This window comes from Leuresthes tenuis, unplaced genomic scaffold (assembly GCF_036924035.1).
Source record: "Leuresthes tenuis unplaced genomic scaffold, fLeuTen1.0.hap1 SCAF_83, whole genome shotgun sequence".
Lineage (NCBI taxonomy): Eukaryota > Metazoa > Chordata > Actinopteri > Atheriniformes > Atherinopsidae > Leuresthes > Leuresthes tenuis.
Window position 1 is genome coordinate 147,530 of NW_027325437.1, and position 24,027 is coordinate 171,556.

At 43.3% G+C, this 24,027-nt stretch overlaps 3 non-coding genes and 1 pseudogene across 3 annotated transcripts; 2 read left to right on the forward strand and 2 right to left on the reverse strand.

Annotated features, from left to right (window-relative positions):
* The first annotated feature begins 4,871 nt into the window (after window positions 1–4,871).
* Window positions 4,872–4,985, forward strand: LOC140286343 (U5 spliceosomal RNA). Its single transcript, XR_011911179.1, has one exon. It is a non-coding gene; the product is annotated as a U5 spliceosomal RNA (small nuclear RNA).
* Window positions 4,986–5,301: 316 nt separating this feature from the next.
* On the forward strand, window positions 5,302–5,492 carry LOC140286303 (U2 spliceosomal RNA). Its single transcript, XR_011911143.1, has one exon. It is a non-coding gene; the product is annotated as a U2 spliceosomal RNA (small nuclear RNA).
* A 2,634-nt stretch (window positions 5,493–8,126) lies between these two features.
* Window positions 8,127–8,317, reverse strand: LOC140286304 (U2 spliceosomal RNA). The gene has a single exon (XR_011911144.1). It is a non-coding gene; the product is annotated as a U2 spliceosomal RNA (small nuclear RNA).
* Window positions 8,318–8,550: 233 nt separating this feature from the next.
* Window positions 8,551–8,635, reverse strand: LOC140286347 (U5 spliceosomal RNA; annotated as a pseudogene).
* Between the last annotated feature and the right edge of the window lie 15,392 nt (window positions 8,636–24,027).

Consider the following 24,027-nt stretch of genomic DNA (forward strand, 5'->3'; position numbering starts at 1 on the left):
TTTTACAAAATTATTGTTGGACATTCAGACCTTCTTGCAGCCGAAAACCTCCGCTCCCTCTTTTGATCATACATTGTCGGGCATTCGCACCTTCTCTTACCCGCTTTTTACAAACCAGGGTCGGACTTTCACACCTTTTAGTAGCCGAACAACTCCGCTCCCGCTATTGATTGTGTACAGTCGGGTATTTTCACCTTTTCTTACCCGCTTTTTACCAACTATGGTCAGACATTCATACCTTCTTACAGTGGAACACCTCCGCTCCCTCTTTTGATGGTGTATGTTCGGGCATTCGAACCTTTTCTTACCCGCTTTTTACAAACTATGGATGGACATTAAAACCTTCTTGTAGCCGAACACATCCACTCCTGCTTTTGATGATGTATGGTTGGGCATTCGTACCTTTTCTTACCCATTTTGCAGTAATTATGGGTGGACATTCACACCTTTTTGCATTTTAACACCTCCTCTCCCGCTTATGATCATGTGCGGTTTGATATTCGAAAATTCTCTTCCATGTTTTCTAGCAATTATTGATGGACATTCAGACCTTCTTGCAGCTGAACACCTCCGCTCCAGCTGTTGATGGTGTATAGTCGGGCTTTCGAGCCTTTTCTTCCCCGATTTTTACAAATTATGGATGGACATTCAGACCTTCTTTCAGCTGAAAACCTCCGCTCCCTCTTTTGATCATACATTGTCGGGCATTCGCACCTTTTCTTACCTGCTTTTTCAATTCATGGTCGGACTTTGACACCTTTTAGTAGCGGAACAACTCTGCTCCCGCTATTGATTGTGTACAATAGGGTATTTTAACCTTTTCTTACCCGCTTTTTGCCAATTACTGTTGGACATTCCCACCTTCTTACAGCGGAACACCTCCGCTCCCTCCTTTGATGGTGTATGTTCGGGCATTCGAACCTTTTCTTACCCGCTTTTTACGAACTATGGTCAGACATTCAAACCTTCTTGTAGCCGAACACATCCACTCCTGCTTTTGATGATGGGTATTCAAACCTACTTGTTGCCCGCTTTTCATTAATTATGGGTGGACAAACACACCTTGTCGCAGCCAAACACCTCCGCTCCCTGTTAGGATCATGTATGGTTGGGCATTCGTACCTTTTCTTACCCATTTTGCAGTAATTATGGGTGGACATTCACACCTTCTTGCATTTGAACACCTCCTCTCCCGCTTATGATCATGTGCGGTTTGATATTCGAAAATTCTCTTCCATGTTTTCTAGCAATTATTGATGGACATTCAGACCTTCTTGCAGCTGAACACCTCCGCTCCAGCTGTTGATGGTGTATAGTCGGGCTTTCGAGCCTTTTCTTCCCAGATTTTTACAAATTATGGATGGACATTCAGACCTTCTTTCAGCTGAAAACCTCCGCTCCCTCTTTTGATCATACATTGTCGGGCATTCGCACCTTTTCTTACCTGCTTTTTCAATTCATGGTCGGACTTTCACACCTTTTAGTAGCGGAACAACTCTGCTCCCGCTATTGATTGTGTACAATAGGGTATTTTAACCTTTTCTTACCCGCTTTTTGCCAATTACTGTTGGACATTCCCACCTTCTTACAGCGGAACACCTCCGCTCCCTCCTTTGATGGTGTATGTTCGGGCATTCGAACCTTTTCTTACCCGCTTTTTACGAACTATGGTCAGACATTCAAACCTTCTTGTAGCCGAACACATCCACTCCTGCTTTTGATGATGGGTATTCAAACCTACTTGTTGCCCGCTTTTCATTAATTATGGGTGGACAAACACACCTTGTCGCAGCCAAACACCTCCGCTCCCTGTTAGGATCATGTATGGTTGGGCATTCGTACCTTTTCTTACCCATTTTGCAGTAATTATGGGTGGACATTCACACCTTCTTGCATTTGAACACCTCCTCTCCCGCTTATGATCATGTGCGGTTTGATATTCGAAAATTCTCTTCCATGTTTTCTAGCAATTATTGATGGACATTCAGACCTTCTTGCAGCTGAACACCTCCGCTCCAGCTGTTGATGGTGTATAGTCGGGCTTTCGAGCCTTTTCTTCCCAGATTTTTACAAAATATGGATGGACATTCGACCTTGTTTCAGCCGAAAACCTCCGCTCCCTCTTTTGATCATACATTGTCGGGCATTCGCACCTTTTCTTACCCGCTTTTTACAAACCATGGTCGGACTTTCACACCTTTAGTAGCGGAACAACTCTGCTCCCGCTATTGATTGTGTACAATCGGGTATTTTAATCTTTTCTTACCTGCTTTTTGCCAACTATGGTCGGACATTCACACCTTCTTACAGCGGAACACCTCCGCTCCCTCCTTTGATGGTGTATGTTCGGGCATTCGAACCTTTTCTTACCCGCTTTTTACAAACTATGGTCAGACATTCACACCTTCTTGCAGCCGAACACTTCCCGCTCTACCTTTTAGTGTTCTATGGGGTATTCACACCTTTTTTTTCACCGCATTTTATAGATTATGGTTGTAAATTCTCACCCACTCTTATCCGAAGACCTCTCCTCCTGCTTTGGTTAATATATAGTCGGGCATTCGAACCTTTTCTTACCCGCTTTTTACAAATTATGGTCGAACATTCACACCTACTTGCAGCCGAACACCTCCGCTCCCGCTTTTGATGGTGTATAGTCGGGCCTTTCGAGCCTTTTCTTCCCCGGTTTTTACAAATTATGGTTGGACATTCAGACCTTGCAGCCGAAAACCTCCGCTCCCTCTTTTGATCATACATTGTCAGGCATTCGCACCTACTTGCAGCCGAATACTTCCGCTCCACCTTTTAGTGATGTATGGTTGGCATTTGCACCTTTTCTTACCCTTTCTTACCCTACTGATTGGCTTAAGATTAAGTTGTTTTTTCTCAAACTACAACATTTGTTTAATTGTTGAAACTTGATTTGAAGTGGATAAATAAGGAGGACAAACAGTTTTGAGTCAGGCTGATAGAAGGAATTAATTATATAGCAAAATCTGTATTTCGTCATATGTCGAGAGATGCTTATTGCTGAAGAAGTACAAAGTACAACGTTGTTTATCGTTGAAACTTGATTAGACATGAATAAATATGAAGGACAAAGCAGTCTTAACTTGGTTAGAGTTAAGGTTTTATAGGAGAATCCGAATTCGTGCATAACTCGTAAAATAGAGCTTATTTTCGGATTCCTGAAGAATGAGTCTGGTTCTTTCTCATAATACAAAGTTTGTTGTTTATTGTTGAAACTTCATCAGAAGTGAACAAATAAATGAATGCCTATCAACAAATGTGGGATCTAAACTCTAGTGCTTCCTCTAAAATAATTTCCTTTCTCAATCTTCAGAATGTGTGTGTGTAAGTTACAACACCCGTGACACCAAAACGGCTTTCTTTTCTCTCTTTTCTCTACACTCTGCACTGTGAGAACACACACCAAATCAGAAAGGCTTTTTTCTCTCTTTTCTACATTATGGACTGTGGGGACACAAAACCGCTCTCTCTTTTTTTTTTTTGATTGTGTGCCAGGGCGTTGTCTCACGTATTAGATTATGCTTACGATACGAATGGGTTTATCAGTCACATCAGAATCCATACATACTGATCCTCCCGTAATAAAATGGTCGGATCTTATCAAACACACTTTGTTTCTTGTGACAATCAAGTCAGCGAAACAGCGTATACACGTCAAGACACTGAATCAAGTTTGCCACAAGAACTCATAAGTTTGCAGTATTGCTCTGCCGTCAGCAATCATACACCCATTTTATTTTCGTGAGACATGTGCAGGCACCTGTTCATCTACTGTTCTATCACTATGAATTAGTTTATCTATTATCAATAAGGATACTTCTACAACTACTATCAAAGTATGTCCAGACTTCTTATGTTGTCAGTTTGCTATATATGATAAGTGGGTAGCTACTGACAAGCATTAAGCATGTCACACAGCCCAAACATATAACATTTCAGGACACACCACACAGTTAACAACCACCGTGAAGTGTCAAAGCCCAAACATGTAACATTCAACAGGACACTTACACAACACATTCAAATCAAACAGTCAGACAACATACAAGAACATATACCCCAGCCGGCATTGCTCCCTGCCTATTTTCCTACAGCTCACTATGTGTGCGCACACCTTTATTCACAAACTCTTCAACTTATACTCTTTTACCGAAGCTGCTACAGCTCGATTGCCGAATACCGAATAATCCTAATTCGGTGAATTTGACATCTGCCTTACATGTAACAGATTAGCGGTTTAGCAGTTTTAATTTAGTTTGAGTGAAGGAATTCATTTTATAGCAAAATCCGAAATCGTGAAGAACTCATGAAAGTAAGCTTATTCTCGGATTCCTGAAACTTTAGATTTGCTATTTCTTTTACTGCAAAGTACAACGTTGGTTTTTTTGTTTAAATCTTTCAAGACATGGTAAATATGAAGGACAAAGCAGTTTTAACATAGTTTGAGTGAAGGAATTCATTTTATTGATAAAATCCCAAGAGTCTGCTGAGAAAAGAGAGTGAATGCGAAGTAGACCTTAACACGGCTCTGGGAGCGAGCCGAGTGCGGGCTAACCGGGAGAATTGCTTGAAAGAAACGCGACACCGAATGAGCGGTCAGAACAAAGCTCAATACGGTTTTCCCGTGGTGTTTTTGTTGCTGCCTTGTCTTTTGCACAGAGTAAAAGACAAGGCAGCCATCGAATAGGGCCCGATTGTTCCTACTTGGTCAGCCGAGGAGCAAGGGGGGGGGGGGGGGGGGGGGGGGGGGGGAGCAAGCGTTTCAACCAAGCAAAGCTCACCATGGGGAAGGTGGCTATGCCAACTAGCCTGATGCCCTGCTCCCGCAGTGACGGATAATCGTACTCTGGTTTCTCTTCATAACGTACAAGTCTTTCACCTTTTACTAAAGACTTCTGTGGAGAGCAGCACTAATGAGTTGTTTCTATTTTTGGCAGGCTTTACCTTTGCGGGTGAAGCCCTTTCTGTCTGTGCAAAAGAAATCTTGTTACTGTGCAGAGTGACTTCTCTGAGTAGAGTCGCCTTACTTGTTGCGACTGTGCCGATGTTCGAAGCTGGAGTGCAAAGTTGTTGCTTGAATGGTGCTTGCTGGAGCGTGCGGGAGTGCAAAGTTATACCATTTAAAAGGGCTGAAGAGTGCTCAGTGCAGCGGGTGGGCGGAGGTGCAAAGTGACACTCTGGCCACCTATGGCCATAAAAAGAACAGGGGTGTTAGCGGACAAGTGCGCATTGTGCCAGGAAGGGCCCTCGGACGTGAACCAGTGGACAGTTGTCGCTTCTCGGCCTTTTGGCTAAGATCAAGTGTAGTATCTGTTCTTATCAGTTTAATATCTGATATGTCCTCTATACGAGGACTACATATTAAATGGATTTTTAGCAATAGGAGTTGAAAAAGTAGCTTGCTCCGTTCACTCCAAGCATTGACCCCGTACTGCAGTGCCGCTGGGAACGGTGCGCTCTTCTCTACTCTTGTGAAAAAGCAAACAGCGGTGCAGGATGCAAGTTTCAGGGAGCCCAAGATGAAACTTTCTTTTAGTCTGCTGAGAAAAGAGAGTGAATGTGATGTAGACTTTAACCCGGCTATGGGAGTGAGCCGAGTGTCGGCTAACCGGGAGAATTGCTTGAAAGAAACGCCATACCAAATGAGCGGTCAGAACAAAGCCTCAATACGGTGTTCCCGTTGTGTTTTTGTTGCTGCCGCTGTTTGCTTTTTCACAAGAGCGCACCTGTTGAGGGGGGCTCTGGGGGGGCCTGGGTGATGGTGGGTCTCAGGCCCGGGCTGCTGCGACTGGTGTGACCCGGGTGGTTTGTTTGTTTGTTTTTTGTTGTTGTTTGTTTGTTTTTTGTAGAGGTCCTCCGGAGTGGGGTTGGGTGAGTGGGGTGGGGCGGGATGGGTACCTTCTGGGGGTACAGTAGCTCCCAGAATATGGTCGCTGCAGGCCCCGAGCCTGGTGGACATCAGGCCCTCCTGTCCTGTGTTGGCTCCCTGGTAGCGGGGATGCCTATTGCAGCCAGTCCCTGGCTGCCCCCAGTGTATATCCCCATTCTCCCTTCTGGCTCCTGTACACAGCACACACTCACACATGAAGGGTTTTGGGGGCGTGTGTGTTCGGTGGGGTGTAGTGGACTCTGCAGTAGTTGCACTCTGCAGTTCCCACCCCTGTTTTAATTACACCTTAGACATTACTACTTATCAAACACACTCACACACACACATTAGGTCTTGGGGGGTGGTTACACTGAGTGGCATCTGGTGGGCGGGGCTCTTTGGGTATGTAGGCTGCCCAGAGGGCCACGCTCCCAGTTCTACAAGTTTGGCTGCCCCTCAATTTTAATTGCTCACTATTAGAAAATATTGAAGAGCCAGAAGGGTGAGGGGAGGGGTCTTCTTCGCACACCCCTGCTTCCTGGTTGCTGCTCGGGGCGGGAGGGGCCAGGAGGATTAATTAATTGTTCTGCTGGTTTGGGGTCTGTGGTGGCTGGGGGGCTGCCTGCCCCCTGGTGTGCCCGCTGCACTACACCCCAGCGGAGTCGAGGGAGGGAGGACGTGTGGATGTATGGGACATGAAAGTGTGTGTGGTAATGATTGGGCCTGGATCTTGGACTTGCTGTCGCCTGGCCTGCCTGTGCTTCTCCCGATGGGGGGGGGCGGCGTGGCCTCTCTCCACTGCTCGCGACTTCACCCACCTGTGGGCACGTCTTGACTCCCAGGGCACTTGGCTAGGGGTGCTGGGGCAGGCGCTGACCCACTGTGTGGCTGTCTGGGGCGCTTGGCCCTCCTGGGTATTGGGTGGGGCCTCTGTCGGGGGGTTTGGGGGCGCTCGGGCTCCTGGGGCCCGGATCCAGTGCACGGCCCATGTCTGGGCGGCTGGGGCCTGGCGACGTCGGTGGGCTGTTGCCCCTGGCTCCCGGAGGGCCTCTGCCCTATGCTTATGGGGGCTCTTTCCGGGGGCTTCCTCTGCAGTCTTCTGGGTGGATGCGTGGTTGCCCCTGCGGTGGGCTTCCTGGGTTCTGTGCTCTGTGGGGGCTGCTGGTGGCCTGGGTCTTGTGGCCCTCTCTGCCTGCTTCTGATTGCTTGGGGGGGCTGTGGATTGTGGCCCTGTACGCTTATACACTCATAACTAAGCACGGTTATCATGTAGGTCCTGTGCCATGGGTGTTGCATGTTCTCACACACACACAACCACATTCATTAGTCCAGTAGCATGGTCGCTAAGCAGTTGATGTATTATCATGTCGTCTCAGGTCATCTATATCCACAGCTGTGTTGTATGCGATGTATGTTCTGTTTTTCTCTTCTTTCCTCTTCTTCTTTCCTTGTCCCCCGGTCCGGTTCAGTTCTATTACATGTCATATAATGTAAACAGAAATAAATAAATGGGCATCAAGGGGAGCTTTACATTTATAAAACTTCCCTTGGCAAAGCAAATCTGTTTGGCATCAAAGGTATTCAGACTACAATTCTGCTGCCATAATGCTGAACACGATAAGGGGAAAAAAAAAAAAGTAAAGAAGACAGTTCTGCCGAAAGCCAGGGACTAGACCTGTTCTAAGTTCTGTACATTTTAAAAGGGAGCCAACACAGGACAGGAGGGCCTGATGTCCACCAGGCTCGGGGCCTGCAGCGACCATATTCTGGGAGCTACTGTACCCCCAGAAGGTACCCATCCCGCCCCACCCCACTCAACCCAACCCCACTCCGGAGGACCTCTACAAAAAACAAACAAACAACAACAAAAAACAAACAAACAAACCACCCGGTCACACCAGTCGCAGCAGCCCGGGCCTGAGACCCACCATCACCCAGGCCCCCCCAGGCCCCCCCTCAACAGGTGCGCTCTTGTGAAAAAGCAAACAGCGGCAGCAACAAAAACACAACGGGAACACCGTATTGAGGCTTTGTTCTGACCGCTCATTTGGTATGGCGTTTCTTTCAAGCAATTCTCCCGGTTAGCCCGCACTCGACTCGCTCCCAGAGCCGTGTTAAAGTCTACTTCGCATTCACTCTCTTTTCTCAGCAGACTAAAAGAAAGTTTCATCTTGGGCTCCCTGAAACTTGCATCCTGCACCGCTGTTTGCTTTTTCACAAGAGTAGAGAAGAGCGCACCGTTCCCAGCGGCACTGCAGTACGGGGTCAATGCTTGGAGTGAACGGAGCAAGCTACTTTTTCAACTCCTATTGCTAAAAATCCATTTAATATGTAGTCCTCGTATAGAGGACATATCAGATATTAAACTGATAAGAACAGATACTACACTTGATCTTAGCCAAAAGGCCGAGAAGCGACAACTGTCCACTGGTTCACGTCCGAGGGCCCTTCCTGGCACAATGCGCACTTGTCCGCTAACACCCCTGTTCTTTTTATGGCCATAGGTGGCCAGAGTGTCACTTTGCACCTCCGCCCACCTGCTGCACTGAGCACTCTTCAGCCCTTTTAAATGGTATAACTTTGCACTCCCGCACGCTCCAGCAAGCACCATTCAAGCAACAACTTTGCACTCCAGCTTCGAACATCGGCACAGTCGCAACTCATTAGTGCTGCTCTCCACAGAAGTCTTTAGTAAAAGGCGAAAGACTTGTACGTTATGAAGAGAAACCAGAGTACGATTATCCGTCACTGCGGGAGCAGGGCATCAGGCTAGTTGGCATAGCCACCTTCCCCATGGTGAGCTTTGCTTGGTTGAGACGCTTGCTCCCCCCCCCCCTTGCTCCTCTGCTGACCGAGTAGGAACAATCGGGCCCTATTCGATGGCTGCCTTGTCTTTTACTCTGTGCAAAAGACAAGGCAGCAACAAAAACACCACGGGAAAACCGTATTGAGGCTTTGTTCTGACCGCTCATTCGGTGTCGCGTTTCTTTCAAGCAATTCTCCCGGATAGCCCGCACTCGGCTCGCTCCCAGAGCCGTGTTAAAGTCTACTTCGCATTCACTCTCTTTTCTCAGCAGACTTTTGGGATTTTATCAATAAAATGAATTCCTTCACTCAAACTATGTTAAAACTGCTTTGTCCTTCATATTTACCATGTCTTGAAAGATTTAAACAAAAAAACCAACGTTGTACTTTGCAGTAAAAGAAATAGCAAATCTAAAGTTTCAGGAATCCGAGAATAAGCTTACTTTCATGAGTTCTTCACGATTTCGGATTTTGCTATAAAATGAATTCCTTCACTCAAACTAAATTAAAACTGCTAAACCGCTAATCTGTTACATGTAAGGCAGATGTCAAATTCACCGAATTAGGATTATTCGGTGTTCGGCCAATCGAGCTGTAGCAGCTTCGGTAAAAGAGTATAAGTTGAAGAGTTTGTGAATAAAGGTGTGCGCACACATGGTGAGCTGTAGGAAAATGCCGACTGGGGTATATGTTCTTGTATGTTGTCTGACTGTTTGATTTGAATGTGTTGTGTAAGTGTCCTGTTGAATGTTACATGTTTGGGCTTTGACACTTCACGGTGGTTGTTAACTGTGTGGTGTGTCCTGAAATGTTATATGTTTGGGCTGTGTGACATGCTTAATGCTTGTCAGTAGCTACCCACTTATTCATATATAGCAACTGACAACATAAGAAGTCTGGACATACTTTGATAGTAGTTGTAGAAGTATCCTTATTGATAATAGATAAACTAATTCATAGTGATAGAACAGTAGATGAACAGGTGCCTGCACATGTCTCACGAAAATAAAATGGGTGTATGATTGCTGACGGCAGAGCAATACTGCCAAACTTATGAGTTCTTGTGGCAAACTTGATTCAGTGTCTTGACGTGTATACGCTGTTTCGCTGACTTGATTGTCACAAGAAACAAAGTGTGTTTGATAAGATCCGACCATTTTATTACGGGAGGATCAGTATGTATGGATTCTGATGTGACTGATAAACCCATTCGTATCGTAAGCATAATCTAATACGTGAGACAACGCCCTGGCACACAATCAAAAAAAAAAAGAGAGAGCGGTTTTGTGTCCCCACAGTCCATAATGTAGAAAAGAGAGAAAAAAGCCTTTCTGATTTGGTGTGTGTTCTCACAGTGCAGAGTATAGAGAAAAGAGAGAAAAGAAAGCCGTTTTGGTGTCACGGGTGTTGTAACTTACACACACACATTTCTGAATTGAGAAAGGAAATTATTTTAGAGGAAGCACTAGAGTTTAGATCCCACATTTGTTGATAGGCATTCTTTTATTTCTTCACTTCTGATGAAGTTTCAACAATAAACAACAAACTTTGTATTATGAGAAAGAACCAGACTCATTCTTCAGGAATCCGAAAATAAGCTCTATTTTACGAGTTATGCACGAATTCGGATTCTCCTATAAAACCTTAACTCTAACCAAGTTAAGACTGCTTTGTCCTTCATATTTATTCATGTCTAATCAAGTTTCAACGATAAACAACGTTGTACTTTGTACTTCTTCAGCAATAAGCATCTCTCGACATATGACGAAATACAGATTTTGCTATAAAATTAATTCCTTCTATCAGCCTGACTCAAAACTGTTTGTCCTCCTTATTTATCCACTTCAAATCAAGTTTCAACAATTAAAAAAATGTTGTAGTTTGAGAAAAAACAACTTAATCTTAAGCAATCAGTAGGGTAAGAAAGGGTAAGAAAAGGTGCAAATGCCAACCATACATCACTCAAAGGTGGAGCGGAAGTATTCGGCTGCAAGTAGGTGCGAATGCCTGACAATGTATGATCAAAAGAGGGAGCGGAGGTTTTCGGCTGCAAGGTCTGAATGTCCAACCATAATTTGTAAAAACCAGGGAAGAAAAGGCTCGAAAGCCCGACTATACACCATCAAAAGCGGGAGCGGAGGTGTTCGGCTGCAAGTAGGTGTGAATGTTCGACCATAATTTGTAAAAAGCGGGTAAGAAAAGGTTTGAATGCCCGACTATATATTAACCAAAGCAGGAGGAGAGGTCTTCGGATAAGAGTGGGTGAGAATTTACAACCAAAATCTATAAAATGCGGTGAAAAAAAAGGTGTGAATACCCCATAGAACACTAAAAGGTAGAGCGGAAGTGTTCGGCTGCAAGAAGGTGTGAATGTCTGACCATAGTTTGTAAAAAGCTGGTAAGAAAAGGTTCGAATGCCCGAATATACACCATCAAAGGAGGGAGCGGAGGTGTTCCGCTGTAAGAAGGTGTGAATGTCCGACCATAGTTGGCAAAAAGCAGGTAAGAAAAGGTTAAAATACCCGATTGTACACAATCAATAGCGGGAGCAGAGTTGTTCCGCTACTAAAAGGTGTGAAAGTCCGACCATGGTTTTGTAAAAAGCGGGTAAGAAAAGGTGCGAATGCCCGACAATGTATGATCAAAAGAGGGAGCGGAGGTTTTCGGCTGAAACAAGGTCTGAATGTCCATCCATATTTTGTAAAAATCTGGGAAGAAAAGGCTCGAAAGCCCGACTATACACCATCAACAGCTGGAGCGGAGGTGTTCAGCTGCAAGAAGGTCTGAATGTCCATCAATAATTGCTAGAAAACATGGAAGAGAATTTTCGAAAATCAAACCGCACATGATCATAAGCGGGAGAGGAGGTGTTCAAATGCAAGAAGGTGTGAATGTCCACCCATAATTACTGCAAAATGGGTAAGAAAAGGTACGAATGCCCAACCATACATGATCCTAACAGGGAGCGGAGGTGTTTGGCTGCGACAAGGTGTGTATGTCCACCCATAATTAATGAAAAGCGGGCAACAAGTAGGTTTGAATACCCATCATCAAAAGCAGGAGTGGATGTGTTCGGCTACAAGAAGGTTTGAATGTCTGACCATAGTTTGTAAAAAGCGGGTAAGAAAAGGTTCGAATGCCCGAACATACACCATCAAAGGAGGGAGCGGAGGTGTTCCGCTGTAAGAAGGTGTGAATGTCCAACCATAATTGGCAAAAAGCAGGTAAGAAAAGGTTAAAATACCCTATTGTACACAATCAATAGTGGGAGCAGAGTTGTTCCGCTACTAAAAGGTGTGAAAGTCCGACCATGAATTGTAAAAAGCGGGTAAGAAAAGGTGCGAATGCCCGACAATGTATGATCAAAAGAGGGAGCGGAGGTTTTCGGCTGAAAGAAGGTCTGAATGTCCATCCATAATTTGTAAAAATCGGGGAAGAAAAGGCTCGATAGCCCGACTATACACCATCAACAGCTGGAGCGGAGGTGTTCAGCTGCAAGACGGTCTGAATGTCCATCAATAATTGCTAGAAAACATGAAAGAAAATTTTCAAATATCAAACTGCACATGATCATAAGCAGGAAGAGGAGGTGTTCAGCTGCAAGAAGGTGTGAATGTCTACCCATAATTACTGAAAAATGGGTAAGAGAAGGTGCGAATGCCTAACCATACATCATCAAAAGAGGGAGCGGAGGTGTTCCGCTGTAAGACGGTGTGAATGTCCGACCATAGATGGTAAAAAGCGGGTAAGAAAAGGTTAAATTACCCGACTGTACACAATCAAAAGAGGGAGCGGAGTTGTTCAGCTAAGAGAAGGTGTGAAAGTCCGACCTTGGTTTGTAAAAAGCGGGTAAGAAAAGGTTCGTATGCCCGAATATACACCATCAAAAGCGGAAGCGGAGGTGTTCGGCTGCAAGATATTGTGAACGTCCGACCAAAGTTTGTAAAAAGCAGTTAAGAAAAGGTTCGAATATCTAACCAAACATAATCAAAAGCGGGAGCAGAGCTGTTCGACTGGAAGTAGGTGTGAATGTCAGATCATAATTTGCAAAAAGCTGATGAGAAAGGGTGAGAATGCCCGACTATACACCATCAAATGCAGTAGCGGAGTTGTTCGGCTGTGAGTAGGTGTGAATCTCCAACCATAATTGCTGAAAAATGTGTTAGAAAAGGTAAAAATGCCGGTCCATACATAATCAAAATCGGGAGAGGTGGTGTTCAGCTGCAAGAAGGTCTAAATGTCCATCAATAATTGCTAGAAAACATGAAAGAAAATTTTCGAAAATCAAACCACACATGATCATAAGTGGGAGAGGATGTGTTCAGCTGCAAGAAGGTGTGAATGTCCACCCATAATACCTGAAAAATGGGTAAAAAAAAGGTGCGAATGCCCAACCATACATCATCAAAAGCAGGAGTGCATGTGTTCGGCTACAAGAAGGTGTGAACGTCCAACCAAAGTTTGTAAAAAGCAGTTAAGAAAAGGTTCGAATATCCAACTATACATAATCAAAAGCGGGAGCAGAGCTGTTCGACTGCAAGTAGGTGTGAATGTCAGATCATAATTTGCAAAAAGCTGATGAGAAAGGGTGAGAATGCCCGACTATACACCATCAAATGCGGGAGCGGAGTTGTTTGGCTGTGAGTAGGTGTGAATCTCCGACCATAATTGCTGAAAAATGTGTTAGAAAAGGTAAGAATGCCGGTCCATACATCATCAAAAGCGAGAGAGGTTGTGTTCGGCTGCAAGTAGGTGTGAATGTCTACCCATAATTACTGAAAAATGGGTAAGAGAAGGTGCGAATGCCTAACCATACATCATCAAAAGAGGGAGCGGAGGTGTTCCGCTGTAAGACGGTGTGAATGTCCGACCATAGATGGTAAAAAGCGGGTAAGAAAAGGTTAAATTACCCGACTGTACACAATCAAAAGAGGGAGCGGAGTTGTTCAGCTAAGAGAAGGTGTGAAAGTCCGACCTTGGTTTGTAAAAAGCGGGTAAGAAAAGGTTCGTATGCCCGAATATACACCATCAAAAGCGGAAGCGGAGGTGTTCGGCTGCAAGATATTGTGAACGTCCGACCAAAGTTTGTAAAAAGCAGTTAAGAAAAGGTTCGAATATCTAACCAAACATAATCAAAAGCGGGAGCAGAACTGTTCGACTGGAAGTAGGTGTGAATGTCAGATCATAATTTGCAAAAAGCTGATGAGAAAGGGTGAGAATGCCCGACTATACACCATCAAATGCAGTAGCGGAGTTGTTCGGCTGTGAGTAGGTGTGAATCTCCAACCATAATTGCTGAAAAATGTGTTAGAAAAGGTAAAAATGCCGGTCCATACATAATCAAAATCGGGAGAGGTGGTGTTCAGCTGCAAGGTCTAAATGTCCATCAATAATTGCTAGAAAACATGAAAGAAAATTTTCGAAAATCAAACCACACATGATCATAAGTGGGAGAGGATGTGTTCAGCTGCAAGAAGGTGTGAATGTCCACCCATAATACCTGAAAAATGGGTAAAAAAAAGGTGCGAATGCCCAACCATACATCATCAAAAGCAGGAGTGCATGTGTTCGGCTACAAGAAGGTGTGAACGTCCAACCAAAGTTTGTAAAAAGCAGTTAAGAAAAGGTTCGAATATCCAACTATACATAATCAAAAGCGGGAGCAGAGCTGTTCGACTGCAAGTAGGTGTGAATGTCAGATCATAATTTGCAAAAAGCTGATGAGAAAGGGTGAGAATGCCCGACTATACACCATCAAATGCGGGAGCGGAGTTGTTTGGCTGTGAGTAGGTGTGAATCTCCGACCATAATTGCTGAAAAATGTGTTAGAAAAGGTAAGAATGCCGGTCCATACATCATCAAAAGCGAGAGAGGTTGTGTTCGGCTGCAAGTAGGTGTGAATGTCCAGCCATAATTACTCACAAACGGGTAAGAAAAGGTAGTATTGCCAGACCATATATGATCAAAACAGGGAGCGGAGGTGGTTCAGCTGCAAGAAGGTTTGAATGTCAAACTAAAGTTCAAATATATTAACAAAAGCGGGAGGAGAGGTCTTCGGATGAATTTGGTTGAAAATTTCCAACCATAATGTATAAAATGCGGTGAAAAAAAAGGTGTGATAGAACACTAAAAGGTGGAGCGGAAGTGTTCGGCTGCAAGAAGGTGTGAATGTCCGACTATATTTGGTGAAAAGCAGGTGAAGCAAGGTCTGAATGCCCAACCTTACATCATCAAAAGCAAGATCAGAGTTGTTTGGCTGCAAGAAGGCCATAGTTTGCCAAAAGCGGGTAAGGTGCGAATGTCCGACTAAATATCAACAAAATTTGGGGCGGAGGTTTTCGGATGCAAGTGGGTGGGAATATCCCACCATACAGGTATGGTGGAGAGGAAGCTGTGAATAGCCGACCATAGTTTGGAAAAAGCGGGTAAGAAAAGGTTTGAATGCCCGAACATACACCATCAAAAGAGGGAGCGGAGGTGTTCCGCTGTACGAAGGTGTGAATGTCCGACCATACTTGGTAAAAAGCGGGTAAGAAAAGGTTAAAATACCCGACTGTACACAATCAATAGCGGGAGTGGATGTGTTCGGCTACAAGAAGGTGTGACAGTCCGACCATGGTTTGTAAAAAGCGGGTAAGAAAAGGTGCGAATGTCCGAAAATGTATGATCAAAAGAGAGAGCGGAGGTTTTCGGATACACGAAGGTTTGAATGTCCTACCATAGTTTGTAAATAGCGGGTAAGAAAAGGTTCGAATGCCCGACTATACACCATAAAAAGCGGGAGCGGAGGTGTTCCGCTGTAAGACGGTGTGAATGTCCGACCATAGTTGGTAAAAAGCGGGTAAGAAAAGGTTAAAATACCCGACTGTACACAATCAATAGCGGGAGCGGAAGTGTTCGGCTACAAGAAGGTGTGAAGAAGATGCAGTAGAAGAAGTTGAAATCCATCTACACATTGATAAATATGAAGGACAAAGCAGTTCCCACTTGCCCATAAGAAAATAAGCTTATTCTCGGATTCCTGATCCTTCAGTGTTGCTCTTTCTTCTACTGCAAAATACAGTGTTGTTCTTTGTTGAAGTCGATCTAGACATTGATAAATATGAAGAAAAAAGCAGTTTTAACTTGGTTTGAGTGAATGAATTCATTTTATACATAAAATCCGAAATCGTGCAGAACTCATGAAAATAAGCTTATTCTCGGATTCCTAAAACTTTTGATTTGCTCTTTCTTTTATTGCAAAGTACAACGTTGTTTTTTTGCTTAAATCTATTGAGACATTGATAAATATGAAGGTAAAAGCCGTTTTAACATAGTTTGAGTGAAGGAATTAATTTTATACATAAAATCCCAAATCATGCAGAACTCCTCAAAAGGGAGGTATGGCTTAATCACAAGTGTGGCTCTTTCTCATTCAGGGTAGTATGAGGAAGTTTATGCTTGAAATATATGTAGAAATGGGTACATATGAAGGACAAAGCAGTGTTAATTTAGTTTGAGAGAAGGAATTCATTTTATACATAAAATCCCAAATCATGCAGAACGTATGAAAAGAAGCTTATTCTCGGATTCCTGATCCTTCAGTTTTGCTCTTTCTTCTACTGCAAAATACAATGTTGTTCTTTGTTGAAGTCGATCTAGACATTGATAAATATGAAGGAAAAAGCAGTTTTAACTTGGTTTGAGTGAATGAATTCATTTTATACATAAAATCCGAAATCGTGCAGAACTCATGAAAATAAGCTTATTCTCGGATTCCTAAAACTTTTGATTTGCTCTTACTTTTATTGCAAAGTACAACGTTGTTTTTTGTTTAAATCTATTGAGACATTGATAAATATGAAGGTAAAAGCCGTTTTAACATAGTTTGAGTGAAGGAATTAATTTTATAGATAAAATCCCAAATCATGCAGAACTCCTCAAAAGGGAGGTATGGCTTAATCACAAGTGTGGCTCTTTCTCATTCAGGGTAGTATGAGGAAGTTTATGCTTGAAATATATGTAGAAATTGGTACATATGAAGGACAAAGCAGTGTTAACTTAGTTTGCGTGAAGAAATTCATTTTATACATAAAATCCGAAATCGTGCAGAACTCATGAAAATAAGCTTATTCTCGGATTCCTAAAACTTTTGATTTGCACTTTCTTTTACTGCAAAGTACAACGTTGTTTTTTGTTGAAATCTATCTAGACATTGATAAATACCAGCCGAAACTCTGCTGCCGCTTTTGATAATTTATGGTTGGGCATTCTTACCTTTTCTTACCCGCTTTTTACAAATTATGATCTTAGATTCACACCTACTTGCACTACTTACTACCTTCTCATCCACTTATGATCATGTGCGGTTGGGCTTTCGCACCTTTTCTTACCCATTTTTCAGTAATTATGGGTGGACATTCAGACCTTCTTGCAGCCGAAAACCTCCGCTCCTCTTTTGATCATACATTGTCGGTCATTCACACCTTTTCTTACCCGCTTTTCACAAACTTTAGTCGGACATTCAAACCTTCTTGCAGCTGAACCACCTCCGCTCCCTGTTTTGATCATATATGGTCTGGCAATAGTACCTTTTCTTACCCATTTGTGAGTAATTATGGCTGGACATTCACACCTTCTTGCAGCTGAACACAACCTCTCCCGCTTTTGATGATATATGGTCCGGCATTCTTACCTTTTCTAACACATTTTTCAGCAATTATGGTCGGACATTCACACCTACTCACAGACGAACACCTCCGCTCCCACATTTGATAGTGTATAGTCGGGCATTCTCACCCTTTCTCATCAGCTTTTTGCAAATTATGATCTGATATTCACACCTACTTGCAGTCGAACAGCTCTGCTCCCGCTTTTGATTATGTTTGGTTGGCTATTCGAACATTTTCTTAATGCTTTTTACAAACTTTGGTCGGACGTTCACACCGTCTTGCAGCCGAACACCTCCGCTTCCGCTTTTGATGGTGTATAGTCGGGCATTCGAGCCTTTTCTTACCCACCTATTACTTACTATGGTTGGACATTCAAACCTTCTTGTAGCCGAACACATCCGCTCCTGCTTTTGATGATGTATGATTTGGCATTCGCACCTTTTCTTACCCATTTTTCAGTAATTATTGGTCGGACATTCAGACCTTCTTGCACCTGAACACCTCTGCTCCCGCTTTTGATGGTGTATAGTTGGGCTTTCGAGCCTTTTCTTCCCCGATTTTTACAAATTACGGTTGGACATTCAGACCTTGCAGCCGAAAACCTCCGCTCCCTCTTTTGATCATACATTGTCGGGCATTCGCCCCTTGTCTTACACGGTTTTTACAAACTTTAGTCAGACATTCACACCTTGCAGCTGAACCACCTCCACTCCCTGTTTTGATCATGTGTGGTCTGGAAATACTACCTTTTCTTCCCCCGTTTGTGAGTAATTATGGCTGGACATTCACATCTACTTGCAGCCGAAAAACAATCTCTCCCGCTTTTGATGATGTATTGTCCGGCATTCTAGTCTTTTCTATCGCATTTTTCAGCAATTATGATCTGACATTCACACCTACTTGCAGTCGAACAGCTCTGCTCCCGCTTTTGATTATGTTCGGTTGGGTATTCAAACCTTTTCTTAACTGCTTTTTACAAACTTTGGTCGGACGTTCACACCTTCTTGCAGCCAAACACCCCCGCTTCCGCTTTTGATGGTATATATTCGGGTATTCGAACCTTCTCTTACCCGCTTTTTACAAACCATGGTTGGACTTTCACACCTTCTTGTAGCTGAACAACTCCACTCCTGCTTTTGATAATTTATGGTTGGACATTCGCATCTTTTCCTACCCATTTTTCAGTAATTATGGGTGGATATTCACATCTTCTTGCAGCTGAACACCTCCTCTCCCGCTAATGATCATGTAAGGTTTGATATTCGAAAATTTTCTTTCATGTTTTAAAGCAATTATTAATGGACATTCACACCTACTTGCAGCCGAACACCACCTCTCCCGCTTTTGATGATGTATGGACCGGCATTCTTACCTTTTCTAACACATTTTTCAGCAATTATGGTTGGAGAATCACACCTACTCACAGCCGAACAACTCCGCTACCGCATTTGATGGTGTATAGTCGGGATTTCTCACCCTTTTTCATCAGCTTTTTGCAAATTATTCTCTGACATTCACACCTACTTGCAGTCGAACAGCTCTGCTCCCGCTTTTGATTATGTTTGGTTAGATATTCGAACCTTTTCTTAACTGCTTTTTTACAAACTTTGGTCGGACGTTCACACCTTCTTGCAGCCGAACACCTACGCTTCCGGTTTTGATAGTGTATATTCGGGCATACGAACCTTTTCTTACCCGCTTTTTACAAACCATGGTCGGACTTTCACACCTCTTAGCTGAACAACTCCGCTCCCTCTTTTGATTGTGTACAGTCGGGTATTTTAACCTTTTCTTACCCGCTTTTTACCAACTATGATCGGACATTCACACCGTCTTACAGCGGAACACCTCCGCTCCCTCTTTTGATGGTGTATGTTCGGGCATTCGAACCTTTTCTTACCCGCTTTTTACAAACCAGGGTCGGACTTTCACACCTTTTAGTAGCCGAACAACTCCGCTCCCGCTATTGATTGTGTACAGTCGGGTATTTTAACCTTTTCTTACCCGCTTTTTACCAACTATGGTCGGACATTCACACTGTCTTACAGCGGAACACCTCCTCTCCCGCTTATGATCATGTACGGTTTGATATTCGAAAATTTACTTTCTTGTTTCAAAGCAATTATTGATGGACATTCAAACCTTCTTTTTGATGGTGTATAGTCGGGCTTTCGAGCCTTTTCTTCCCGGTTTTTACAAACCATGATCGGACTTTCACACCTTCTTGTAGCCGAACACATCCGCTCCCGCTATTGATTGTGTATAGTCGGGCATTCGAACCTTTTCTTACCCGCTTTTTACAAACTATGGTGGGACATTCAAACCTTCTTGTATCCGAAAACCTCCGCTCTCTCTTTTGATCATACATTGTCGGACATTCGCACCTTTTCTTACCCGCTTTTTACAAACCATGGTCGGACTTTCACACCTTCTTGTAGCCGAACACATCCGCTCCCGCTATTGATTGTGTACAGTCGGGTATTTTAACCTTTTCTTACCCGCTTTTTACCAACTATGGTCGGACATTCACACCTTCGTACAGCGGAACACCTCCGCTCCCTCTTTTGATGGTGTATGTTCGGGTATTCAAACCTTTTCTTACCCGCTTTTTCCAAACTATGGTCGGCTATTCACAGCTTCCTCTCCACCATACTTGTATGGTTGGATATTCACACCCACTTGCATCCGAAGACCTCCGCCCCAAATTTTGTTGATATTTAGTCGGACATTCGCACCTTACCCGCTTTTGGCAAACTATGGCCTTCTTGCAGCCAAACACCTCTGATCTCGCTTTTGATGATGTAAGGTTGGGCATTCAGACCTTGCTTCACCTGCTTTTCACCAAATATAGTCGAACATTCACACCTTCTTGCAGCCGAACACTTCCGCTCCACCTTTTAGTGTTCTATCACACCTTTTTTTCACCGCATTTTATACATTATGGTTGGAAATTTTCAACCACTCTCATCCGAAGACCTCTCCTCCCGCTTTTGTTAATATATTTGAACTTTAGTCGGACATTCAAACCTTCTTGCAGCTGAACCACCTCCGCTCCCTGTTTTGATCATATATGGTCTGGCAATACTACCTTTTCTTACCCGTTTGTGAGTAATTATGGCTGGACATTCACACCTACTTGCAGCCGAACACAACCTCTCTCGCTTTTGATGATGTATGGACCGGCATTCTTACCTTTTCTAACACATTTTTCAGCAATTATGGTCGGAGATTCACACCTACTCACAGCCGAACAACTCCGCTCCCGCATTTGATGGTGTATAGTCGGGCATTCTCACCCTTTCTCATCAGCTTTTTGCAAATTATGATCTGACATTCACACCTACTTGCAGTCGAACAGCTCTGCTCCCGCTTTTGATTATGTATGGTTGGATATTCGAACCTTTTCTTAACTGCTTTTTACAAACTTTGGTTGGACGTTCACACCTTCTTGTAGCCGAACACATGCACTCCTGCTTTTGATGATGTATGGTTGGGCATTCGCACCTTTTTTTTACCCATTTTTCAGGTATTATGGGTGGACATTCACACCTTCTTGCAGCTGAACACCTCCTCTCCCACTTATGATCATGTGTGGTTTGATTTTCGAAAATTTTCTTTCATGTTTTCTAGCAATTATTGATGGACATTTAGACCTTCTTGCAGCTGAACACCACCTCTCCCGATTTTGATTATGTATGGACCGGCATTTTTACCTTTTCTAACACATTTTTCAGCAATTATGGTTGGAGATTCACACCTACTCACAGCCGAACAACTCCGCTACCGCATTTGATGGTGTATAGTCGGGCATTCTCACCCTTTCTCATCAGCTTTTTGCAAATTATGATCTGACATTCACACCTACTTCCAGTCGAACAGCTCTGCTCCCGCTTTTGATTATGTTTGGTTAGATATTCTAACCTTTTCTTAACTGCTTTTTACAAACTTTGGTCGGACGTTCACAATATCTTGCAGCCGAACACCTCCGCTTCCGCTTTTGATGGTGTATATTCGGGCATACGAACCTTTTCTTACCCGCTTTTTACAAACCAAGGTTGGACTTTCACACCTTCTCTTAGCTGAACAACTCCGCTCCCTCTTTTGATTGTGTACAGTCGGGTAATTTAACCTTTTCTTACCTGCTTTTTACCATCTATGGTCGGACATTCACACCGTCTTACAGCAGAACACCTCCGCTCCCTCTTTTGATGATGTATGGTTAGGCATTCGCACCTTTTCTTACCCATTTTTCAGTGATTATGGGTAGACATTCACACCTTCTTGCAGCTGAACACCTCCGCTCCCACTTTTGATGGTGTATAGTCGGGCTTTCGAGCCTTTTCTTCCCCGGTTTTTACAAATTATGGTTGGACATTCAGACCTTCTTGCAGCCGAAAACCTCCACTCCCTCTTTTGATCATACATTGTCGGGCATTCGCACCTTTTCTTACCCGCTTTTTACAAACCATGGTCGGACTGTCACACCTTCTTGTAGCCGAACAACTCCGCTCCCGCTATTGATTGTGTACAGTCGGGTATTTTAACCTTTTCTTACCCGCTTTTTACCAACTATGGTTGAACATTCACACCTTCTTACAGCAGAACACCTCCGCTCCCTTTTTTGATTATGTATGGTTTGACATTCGCACCTTCTCTCACCCGCCTTTTACTATGGTCGGCCATTCACAGCTTCCTCTCCACCATACATGTATGGTGGGATATTCACACCCACTTGCATCCGAAGACCTCCGCCCCCACTTTTGTTGATATTTAGTCGGTCATTCGCAGCTTACCCGCTTTTGGCAAACTATGGCCTTCTTGCAGCCAAACACCTCTGATCTCGCTTTTGATGATGTAAGGTTGGGCATTCAGACCTTGCTTCACCTGCTTTTCACCAAATATAGTCGGACATTCACACCTTCTTGCAGCCGAACACTTCCGCTTTTAGTGTTCTATGAGGCATTCACATATTTTTTTTCACCGTATTTTATAGATTATGGTTGGAAATTCTCACCCACTCTCATCCGAAGACCTCTCCTCCCGCTTTTGTTAATATATAGTGGGGCATTCGAACCTTTTCTTACCCGCTTTTTACAAATTATGGTCGAACATTCACACCTACTTGCAGCTGAATACTTCCGCTCCACCTTTTAGGTATGTATGGTTGGCATTTGCACCTCTTTTTATACTGATTGCTGAAGATTAAGTTGTTCTTTCTCAAACTACAAATTTTTTTTAATTGTTGAAACTTGATTTGAAGTGGATAAATAAGGAGGACAAACAGTTTTAAGTCAGGCTGATAGAAGGAATTAATTTTATAGCAAAATCTGTATTTCGTCATATGTCGAGAGATGCTTATTGCTGAAGAAGTTCTTTCTCATTCTACAAAGTACAACGTTGTTTATCGTTGAAACTTGATTAGACATGAATAAATATGAAGGACAAAGCAGTCTTAACTTGGTTTGAGTTAATGAATTCGTTTTATAGGAGAATCCGAATTCGTGCATAATTCATAAAATAGAGCTTATTTTCGGATTCCTGAAGAATGAGTCTGGTTCTTTCTCATAATACAAAGTTTGTTGTTTATTGTTGAAACTTCATCAGAAGTGAAGAAATAAATGAATGCCTATCAACAAATGTGGGATCTAATCTCTAGTGCTTCCTCTAAAATAATTTCCTTTCTCAATTTAGAAATGTGTGTGTGTAAGTCACAACACCCGTGACACCAAAACGGCTTTCTTTTCTCTACACTCTGCACTATGAGCACACACACCAAATCAGAAAGGGTTTTTTCTCTCTTTTCTACATTATGGACTGTGGGGACACAAAACCGCTCTCTCTCTTTTTTTTTTTTTATCGTGTGCCAGGGCGTTGTCTCACGTATTAGATTATGCTTAAGATACGAATGGGTTTATCAGTCACATCAGAATCCATACATACTGATCCTCCCGTAATAAAATGGTCGGATCTTATCAAACACACTTTGTTTCTTGTGACAATCAAGTCAGCGAAACAGCGTATACACGTCAAGACACTGAATCAAGTTTGCCACAAGAACTCATAAGTTTGGCAGTATTGCTCTGCCGTCAGCAATCATACACCCATTTTATTTTCGTGAGACATGTGCAAGCACCTGTTCATCTACTGTTCTATCACTATGAATTAGTGATCTATTATCAATAAGGATACTTCTACAACTACTATCAAAGTATGTCCGGACTTCTTATGTTGTCAGTTGCTATATATGAATAAGTGGGTAGCTACTGACAAGCATTAAGCATGTCACACAGCCCAAACATATAACATTTCAGGACACACCACACAGTTAACAACCACAGTGAAGCGTGTCAAAGCCCAAACATGTAACATTCAACAGGACACTTACACAACACATTCAAATCAAACAGTCAGACAACATACAAGAACATATACCCCAGCCGGCATTGCTCCCTGCCTATTTTCGTACAGCACACTATGTGTGCGCACACCTTTATTCACAAACTCTTCAACTTATACTCTTTTACCGAAGCTGCTACAGCTCGATTGGCCGAATACCCTTTGATCCTATTTCGGTGAATTTGACATCTGCCTTACATATAACAGATTAGCGGTTTAGCAGTTTTAATTTAGTTTGAGTGAAGGAATTCATTTTATAGCAAAATCCGAAATCGT